At 34.8% G+C, this 10493-nt stretch overlaps 1 pseudogene; it reads left to right on the forward strand.

Annotated features, from left to right (window-relative positions):
* Nucleotides 1-1968: 1968 nt before the first annotated feature.
* LOC118254369 (uncharacterized) lies at nt 1969-2087 on the forward strand (annotated as a pseudogene).
* The last annotated feature ends 8406 nt before the right edge of the window (nt 2088-10493 follow it).

The following is a 10493-nucleotide window of genomic DNA, read 5'->3' on the forward strand; positions in this document are numbered from 1 at the left end:
GTATAAATATATACCACTATATAGTGTCTGTCACATGTAAAAATTAAAAAATAAAAATAAAAAAAAAAATCAGACTTCTACTTTGCTTCCTTACTGTATAAGTATTATACATACTTCAGTTATTTTACTGCATACTATTATTTGGATTGTATTCCCTCACCAGTTTACAGGTACCCACTGAAATGAATCTGCAGTTATACAGTACAAGTTCATTCTTCTCACCTTAAAGTTATTTTGATATGATTTAAAAGTGGGTACAGAGGAGGACCACAAAAATGATTAGAGATCTGGAGCACCTCTCCCATGAAGTCAGGCTAAAAGAGCCAGCGTTGTTTAACATAGAGAAGAGAAGACTCTGGGGAGACTTTATAGCAGCCTTCTAGTACCTAAAGGGGGCCTACAGGAAAGCTGGGGAGGGATTCTTTATCAGGGAGTGTAATGATAGGGGTAATGGCATTAAACTAAAAGAAGGTAGATTTAGATTGGATATAAGGAGTAAATTCTTTCCTCTGAGGGTGATGAGGCATTGGAACAGGTTGCCCAGGGAAGTTGTTCCAGGTTGCCCTGGAAGTATTTAAGGCCAGGTTGGATGGGGCTTTGAGCAACCTGATCTAGTGGAAGGTGGGGTTGGAATAGATAATCTTTAAGGTCCCTTCCAATCCAAATCATTTTATGATATCTTCTTCTTAAATTCATTTTCTTTCCCTTCTAAAGATCTGTTTTCAGCAGTGATTGAAGCATTGAGTACCATATAACTGCCTGCAATTTTTCTCTTGTGTGGCATAGGCAATCAAAATGATTGACTCACTGGTTTTGCTTATCTAATTAAACAGTTAACCAAAACCAGTACCTTGAGTTAAACTAATTACAGCTGATCAAAACTGAACATCAGGGACTAAGCTGTTGAAATATTCACCTGAAAACTGCTTGAGTGTTGGAGCCACTTTGACTCTGCATCTTTGACATCTGCACCAGGCTAGCAGCAGCTTGGCTTAAACTCATCAAGGTTTTCTAACCTTCATGCCTGCAGCTGGAATCCCTCTGTGAGTGAGTAGGCTGCTTTACAACTAAAACCTTAATTTGAGGTAAACAGCATAAAACTAGCATGTTGTTTTGCCTGTTTTGCTACTGGAAGAGAAAATAAATGAACAAGTTATCACATCAGATACTTTACCCACAATCAAGAATTTGAAATTCACCTCACCATTGTAAACACTTGTAAGTCCTTAAAAGTCATTATAAGCAATGACTATCACAAGGATTTCAGATCTCCAGAGAATGGTTCATCCTACCTTATTTAAGAAAAAAAAAAAAAAAGTAGAATAAGGATTCACTCTTTACTGTGCTACATATTGAGGCTTTTGACTGTGTTAATGGTTAAAAACCACTTGTATTGTACTTGAGAAGAAATACCTCAGAAAAGCAATCTGAGCAACAACCACCATAGATTAACTGGTGTGGGATGCTGGTGAGAGAAATATTTGAAATTACTTTTTTTCTCCAGAACTTTATTACTCATGTCTAGTCTAAAGGAAGACATACACATTAGGTAGTTCTGATTTCTACAAATATACTTTCAGAATGAGGGGATAAGGATACTGCAGCTTCTTCTTACTTTCTGTTGTCTGTGCATTTAAAATACTAATTCAGAGAGGGGAACTTTTAGTTCAAACTCTTTTATTTATTTTGTGTGTGTGTGTGTTTGTCTCATGAGAATATTCTATCGATATGGCTGGAGAAAATAGCAAGAAAAATACACTCAGCTTCTCTGGACACTGTCTGCTTTAGAGAGGCCTTGGGCAAGTATGAAAGTAAGAATGAACAAAATATTAGAAGTGTTAGAGCTCTTACCTTTGAAAACCCACTTTTTTTTTTTTTTTGGGGGGGGGGGGGGTGGGAATCATTCCTGTGTTTTATAAATGACCCTAGAGTACAAACGTTAAAACAATTCCTACATCAGATTTTATTATAAAAGGCGTTTATGGCTAAGATCAAGTGTAGTATCTGTTCTTATCAGTTTAATATTTGTGATTCTGAAACAGAAAAACAAAACAAATTTGTCAATGAACTGTGCTACATAAACCATTTCACATTTTTATAGAGCTTTCAAAAAATAAGCTTTTTTTCTGCAATCTACTGTTGTCTTTCCTTGAATGTTAGATAAATGTGACACATACTGATAAGTCATTCTATTTCTGCACCTTGGTTGCATGCTTCTGATCAGACCAATAACAGAAGTTAATGGTTGTTAATTGCACAACCATGTATTTCACAATTTATTTATTTATTGTCTTACAGATTAGACTCTAAACTAACTGAACCATATTGTCATCTCAGCTGAGACTGATCATTTCTGAAATTAAATGTGAATACTGCTAGTATTCTGTATCACCTGTTCATCCTTCCACTGGGCTAGGCCAAATAAAAGACTTCTACTGTTCAAGGACAAGTAAGAACATGAATAAACTTCCTGTTTCATGATAATAAACCCTCAACTAAGCTATTTCTTTCCATGCCTGCTGCTAAAAATACTGACAAACAATCCTACATAAGGAAAAGATCTTCTGTTTTAATATGTAGTCCCTAGTGACCTTTTTACAAGCTAATTATATATTGGTGAAGAATAAGATAACAGAATTGCTGACATAATCTTAAACAAGAGTGCCGTACACTAAAATGCCTAAGTTGGATAACTTAGGCTTCTTATGAAACTTTGCTCATCTGCATGTGCAGTATTTGCTTTGAAGTACACAAGTGTAGCCAAATATAGTACTACATACAATGATACAACTGTGTTTACTATGTCACACTGAGATCAACACGCATTGTACAACCACATAATACAAATAGTCCCCACACCATGAAGATTACGGACTAAGTAACAGAGTAAATGCAAGTGCTATTTTGTACATTGTGGATTGATTAGGGGGATTATTGACCATGCCCAAGAAAGTCTATATGAAAGTTGTGAAGTCTACTAAGATCTTCTTGATGTCTACCTAGTGTCTTGAAATCCTATTATCCTACTACACAGCGGTTTTTTAATTTTTTTTTGTTTGTTCGTAAAAATATCACGCTAATGTGTCTCTTTATTTTATTTATTTATTGTCTAAACCACTTAAAGTTTTTTCAGATTTAGGTAGATCCCGAGTCTTCAAACTCTATGCAAGATTAGCAGTGTTTACTTACATAGACAAAAGAATGGAAGCTAAATTTATGAATGGAGCAATTACTATATCTAATTTTGCATACAACACTGGGGATTATGAAATACAAAATAGAACAAATATGTCCTTACTCATCCATTTTGATCATATTTGAATATAATACATACAACTTCTAGACCATCTTGATAGGGAAATTAAGTTCTGCCTGTACAGCTAGACACAATTTGAGGTTGTCAAAGATGGAGAACCACAGTTTTTGCAGAGACAGAGGTAGGTAAGTAGTAAAATGTAAATGTACTTCTAAATATACCAGCTTGGTATCGGATTACTTCCACCACTATCTAATTTGGCTAAGATATCCATGAACCTGGATATTCTTACCCCTAATTCTCCAGGTGTATAGCTTTTTTAATGGCTTCTCATTTGGAATAGAGGAACTCACTAGCATGCTAAATCTGGATGTCCTTGTTTGGAAAATTTGTGTTGGTTGGGAAGAGAGCCAGCGATCAGGATGACATGATTATTTTCCACAGCTCTAACACACTGTCACCAGTAGAACAGGAATCTATGTTTCTCTAGAGGAATGATGAAGACCATCCATAATGTGATATCTTTGCAAAGAGCAGAAAGGTAGTTGCATGAATACTCTGTGGGCTTGATATCAGCAAAGGCTTCTCTCACTTGTTTGTATAGACGATAGTAGTTTTTTCATATATTTCAAGAAAAAGAGTTTAGGTGAACATGTCAATCACTGCACTAAGGGAGCTTTATCCCTGTAATCTTAGGGGTCACAGAGGGGATGTTTCCATTATTGTTTTTAACATGCAAAGATAAAATCTAGAAGAGTTGATGCCATAAAACCAGCACATGTTGAACTTCCTAGAGTGCATTTTTTCCCTACCTCTTAGTAAATGCATGTGGTCTTAGGATTAGCAATAATCTATGCAAAGTTAAATATTTATGAAAAAAGTTTCACTTTTAAAATATCATCTGCACTTTTATCGCGCATGTTTATGGTGGATAAGAGGAAATGTGTTTTCAGTCAAATGGAAAAGCATCAATGTTCTCTTTCCTGTGAAGGGAGTAAATTCTTTCCCCTAAATACAATATGCAGGAAGTTTCCAAGGGCTCCAAGATCACTTAAAGAATCACCTTTCTGACACAGCTGCCAACCCTCTTTTGGCCTTAAAAGAAGCAGCTACACTGTTTTCTGGAGTGTCTAATCTGTGTTAGATAGATTCCATGGAGACACATTCCAATACTTTATTCTCTGTTTCATTGTGTTTCTTTAGCCAAAAGAAAAAGAGAGAGGGGGAGAGAGGGCACGAAAGGGGGGGGGGGGGGGGGGGGGCTGGAAAGAGACACTTCCAGATCAACACTGATATTTCAGAATATATGCTTTTTATCTCAAAGTAGGAGAAAGAACACTTGCAGTAATATTTATGTTCAGTAAAGGATATTGTAAGTTTTAGGTATTATTATGTGTTATATGCTGTATTTATCCTTACATTTCAAAAAATTGTAAGCCTAATATTGAAGAATTAATTAATCAAATATTTGTGGCCATTGTTTCAATGAAGACAGTTATAAAGTTGTACGTATACATGTTTGTAGGGTCAAAAATGTTGTTATAAATCCTTTTCAAAATACCTTTCTCATATTAACATCAAGATGCCACTTTTATATCCTATATCTAAACAAAAATTGAAAAGGAAGTCAAACCCACTCTAGTTCTCATGTTGTGAACTATCAGAGCAGAGGGAGCAAAGAAAAGTGTACTCACCTTTTATGAAAAGAAATCGTAACTGAAAATCAAGGTGGAATGACAAATGGAGTCTGTTTGCACTATAACAATTTTATGTGGGGCCTTAGATTAAGTTCTAATTATAAATAATAGTTGCTTCTAAATAATGGTTATGTCTCCCTTTACATAAACACCTGCTGAAAACACATTTGAAACAGAACTTTGGCATTTGTTCTTTTATACTGTGGTGTTTTTTCATCCATTAAGTTAAATCAAAACAAAAGGATAAAATGGAAATGCTTCCAGAAAGTACATTAAGGAGAAAAAAAATATACACTGAAAGCACAAAAGCAAAATCATTTTATAGGTTGTCCCAGTACTCAAGAAAATACGTCTTATGATAAATCTTACTGTCAGACACACTATTTATATGACCTAGATACAGCTAATATTTTAACAGAGAAATATTGAAATGTGAAACTTGTACAAGAAATTACTGCTGACTCACTGAGACAAAAATAATAGTAATTAGTTCTCAATAGGATAGACAATCTTGAAATAATAGCCATGTTTAGACTTGTATTAAGTAAAAGTAGGATATCTGTATACAGAAGAGGACCCAGAGGGGAAATGTACAAAAACCTGTTTGATTTATATAGTTCTGTTGCTTAGTATACCAGCATGGGATTCTCATTGCAATTCTACAATCAAAATAATAGCAAATGTTCTCCTGCATCAACTGAGCATTTCTAAGTAATAACCATTCAAGCAATGGTATATTAGATTTCCAGTGTCAGTTACCGATGCAAATACAGGAAATTATTTTTTTTTTATACATCATCTCTATTACTGATGAAATATCTAACATAGATTTTTAGTTTCCCATAGGAACATTTCTAAATGTATTCATATGAATATCTGGATTTTCTTGATTTTTGTTAGTTTGTCCTTTGTTTTCTTGACAAGGATGGCAGTGATATCTTGTCTTACTAAGATTCTGTGATCATCACCTGCTCACATACAGATGAGGACACTGTTGCAGTCCTTGTGGTAATAAAAACTCTTATTTAAAATCCTCTAAAGATCCATTTAGGAAAGGATATGAGTAATATTTGAAATTCAGTGCATATGACCTTGACAGACAGCCAATACAGAGCACTAGAGAAGAACATACAATGAAATCAGTATGGAAAAATAACCATCCTTTCAAACAGATCCTATCAAGAAGGAGTTTATTTCTCTTCATCACTCATTCACAAAGGAAATGGGTTTCAGTAAAATGAAAGTTTCCATATCCACACATATGGACCAGGGCATTCACCAAACCCCTATTTTATACAGTACCGCATCTTAAAAGGATCAGGATGGATCTACTGGAAAGTCTTCAGTATATATTTGTCCATGAGTATAAGAAGTTAAAGAAATGAATATCTCAAAATGGTACATGCACTTAATTATCCTCTTGAGTGAGGCTCTGATTTTTTCCAGCTAAACAACATATAATAGGTCACTGGAATGCTTCTGGCACCAGATTATAATGTCCAGAGGTCCCTTCTCTAGCTCATAACAATTTTTTCACATAGGTCCTGAATTACTTAACACTCTCTTGAATGGATTCCTCTGTAACTGAATAAAATATACTAAGGGGAACCAAGGAGCAATACGGGTGCAAATTTGATTTTATCTACCACCCACCCTTTAATTGCTTCAGTGACTAAAGTCTCTGACCACTAGTAATGTGCCCAAATGATCAGTTACAAGTTTTTAAAAACTGCCTTGTGTGCTTGTATTAGGAGCTCTTGGTAGACCGCAGTGAGGAAGAGTTGCTATAGAAACACCACTTTAACACACTCCATTCACTGAAGGCTATAAAGAGATACAATGGTCGCTGAATAACTACTGCTAATCCACATAACATTCAAAAATTACTATTTTTTTGCTCTCAAAATTCTCACTTAAGATGCCAGAACAACCCCCCCTACTTCTCTGCACCACAGCCTCCCTACTTTACAATCCTGATTTCCAATTCAAACCTTTTCAAATGGAACTTTGAGTATCTACTTGCATATGTTATTTAGTTTTGCTTTGCACAGGCAGCTAAATGCTGCAGTGATTAGCACAGTATGAAAGACTCAACAGAGCAAAATAAGTTGCTCCATCTGAAAAAAATTGTGCCAAAAACTGGAAAAATAAGTCGTGATCATCAGTTTGGACTAATGTTTGGGGAAAAAAATAAAATAAATAAATAAAAAACCACTTCTGTTTCCTTTTCCTGTAGATTTTCCCATGTGATTCAGACTGCCTGAAAACTGGAGACCCAAGTACTGATTAAATTCACCTAGTTTTTAGAATTTTCCTCCTTTCCCCACTGGCTTATAAGATGCGTTCCTTCAGCCACCCCCTACTCAGTTTTAAACTTCCTCAAATCTTTAATCACTTGTGAGTGGATAGAAGCGCATGTATGGTACAACTAATCTCCTTGTTTGGGTACTACTGTGATTCAGTCTGAGATGACAATCACTGAAGAAATTTTGAAAATTAAATCCATAGAGGACTAAAATTAAATCCACACCATCTCATTCCTCAGTCTAACTTTAAACATTTCACTCAGGAGGTAGATCTGCCTCCTAGGCTATCTTCAGCATGGGGGGAAGTTTAAACCCAAGAGAACATAATGAACTCTTTTCCTGTTAAGTTTTTCTTGTTCTGTTAAAAATAAAAACAAAAGAACACGTGAAAAAATACTAATGATTGCAAAAATGCATTTTTCCCCCATGAAGTTGTGTTAATATCAGGTAAGTTTTTAATGGGAGAGGAACAGAGAACACATTTTGGTTTCTCATTTTAACTGGGAAAACAGTGAAGTTTCTTTAATTTTATTTGCACTCTATCCCAACTTTTCTCATGGTCACCATTATAGAAAGTTCAACTTTATTTCTAAGATTTAACAATTATTGTCTTTCAACAGTTGTTGGGACATCTTATTTTCTAGACATAAAATGTATTTATATAGAAATTGATTAGCTTATATGTAAATAGTAGCATAACATAATGTGCATATTTATCACAAAATAAATAAATAAACAAGGATATGAAAACAGAGGGGGGAAAAAAACCTCCTGGTTTAGGGAGCTATTTTCCTTAAATACACCTGTTTTTCTGCTCTTTATGAGCAATGAAAATGAATTGCAAGAAATCAAAGCATTCCATGAAAATTGTTTCATTTATTTATGAACAAGGTTCACCTCACCTGGTACGATAAGCCCAAAAATCACAGACAAGTTGAATGTCAAATTCTTTATCGTTATGTAATCGCACCATGTTCACATGAAACACAGTCAAGTGAGGTGGTAAAAAATGCCCATAACTATTTTACGGACTTTGTATAGGTGATATATAGAGTATTATTAGCAGTTTGTGGAATTCTTTTTCTCCAACACCTATATTAGGATAAGAGCTATCTCACTAACCTATACTATACTCAGGATTATACCAGTCTATGATCTGATGTAATGAAAATAACCTCCTAATGTATTATGTCTTCTCTACTTTTGTGCTGTATTTCCCATTTCAAAGATACTTTGATGGTACAAAAACTCACCCTGTAGTGTAAGTGCACAGTCCCTACTTCTCTCTTCTGTTAAACAATTACTTTATTATTCATTCTGAGAAGTAGTTGGAATTTATTTTCTGAAATTCCATTTCTGAAAGTAATCACTCCTGTAAAAGTTCCCCTAATAAAGTTGTTGGCTTTCTTATGTCCTATATCTGCTTGAAGAGAACTTGTGTTTTATTAGCAGATTAGCCATTCCCATGGCAAATATTAATTTCTGTCCTTTCTCTTTTCTTTTAAAGCTTCTTACAATGTAAAGACATGCTGTGAAAACGTCACTCCAAACAAAGTTAAAAAGAAAGAAGGAAAGAAGGAAAAAAAAAGAGAGAGAGAAAAGTAAGAAAGAGTGAGAGAACAAGAGAGAGAGAGAATGAAAGGGAAAAAAAAAAAAAACAGACAAAAAAACATTTCTTCAGATTTTGCCTTTAACATTGCTTAGACCTAAACACATGTACAAATACATTGTTTAGTGGTAAATCATATCAAAAGATGAGTATCCTGAATTTTAAACAAGTTATTTTTTCACCTCTAGAAGGCCATGGGCACAGTGATTTGAAGTAACTCTGAAGTTAAGTGACTATGCAATGGTGGCTGACTGTATAAAATAACGAAATTAATAAATAACCCTGATAGGTTTTGAGCTTAATTAGATATTAGAACTATATTGTTTAATTTTAGACCACTACCTATTCTGAGTTATATACTAAATGAAAGAAAAAAAAAATCAGTTATTATGTCTGTAATCATTACATGATTTTGAAGGTTAATCGGTAATAAAATCTGAAATGTCCAAGCTGTTTCAATCACAACTATTATATCATTTTTAGAATAAAGATCACATAACTATTGAACTATAACAGACCTCTTAGTTTTTATGAAATATGTCTCAGGAGGTCTGTTAATCTCGTCTGGGCCATCTGTCCTATTTGAATCAGAGAAGATAAAGACTTTCAGGATCAGGTGAAAGTAGGGCAATGCATTCTGGGACATATCTAACTTAGGTAGAAACATCCAGGAGGGGCTGTTAAATTAGAATCATTGAACAGGGAACATGAATAGCTAAAAGTCTGGCTAGAAGACTTCTAAAACTGCAGTTCTTCACATGGAATTTTACCAAAGGTTGCTTAAGTTAGTAAGAGAAAGAAAAAAGACAGTGGTTGAACTTGGATTCTCCAGACTTTATCAGAAATTACATCCCTCATCTTTCTGCTTTATGTCTCCTGTTCACTGTTGTTCATAGCTTAAAAAAAAAAAAAAAATCACTTTACTCAATTATCCTTTTTATGTACGTACATACTGAAAAATAGCAAAATATTTTAATGTGACTGTTGATCTCAATTGTTGAGCTTCTGCCAGAGGAAGAACTGGGGCAAACTGATGCACTAACGTTTTTTACTACAGGATGTACTCATGATATAAAACATTTAAACAACCACTAAAGAAAGCAGTAATACTTAACAGACCACAGAATGATGACAATGAAATTTACTAAATCCTGGTAATTGTCTCAGTGTCACGGGCTCTGTTTGGCTGGGTAGAATGAGCTGTTGAAACAGAAGCCATTTCCAGAGCTGGTGCCAGCAAGGGCCCAGTGAGCTCAGTAACCAGCGTTACTCCTTGATGCTCTGCTATGTTCATATGGGAAATCTTCACAGTGCTTGTATATATCTTCACTTCCAGAGTAGTTTGCTGTTGGTTTATCAGCTCAATCCTTGAAAAGGAGAATGTGGAGACTTCTCTTTAATTGGAGCCATAGATTTTCGAGCAGCTCGAGAAATTTTAATGGCCTCCTAGTTGTCGATGGGGAGCTGGAGTTTTTTTCGGGTTCAGCAATTCAACAAAGAACAACCTTTTCAAAGCATGTTAGTGACAGTGAGTTTAAAATGCTGTAGGTGCATTTGCCTCTCTTTGAATGCTCTATCTCTCTGCAAGCAATATTGTCCAACAAAGGGAAAGTACTTTTTATTAT

Source organism: Cygnus atratus, chromosome 3 (genome assembly GCF_013377495.2).
Source record: "Cygnus atratus isolate AKBS03 ecotype Queensland, Australia chromosome 3, CAtr_DNAZoo_HiC_assembly, whole genome shotgun sequence".
In the NCBI taxonomy this organism is placed as follows: Eukaryota; Metazoa; Chordata; class Aves; order Anseriformes; family Anatidae; genus Cygnus; species Cygnus atratus.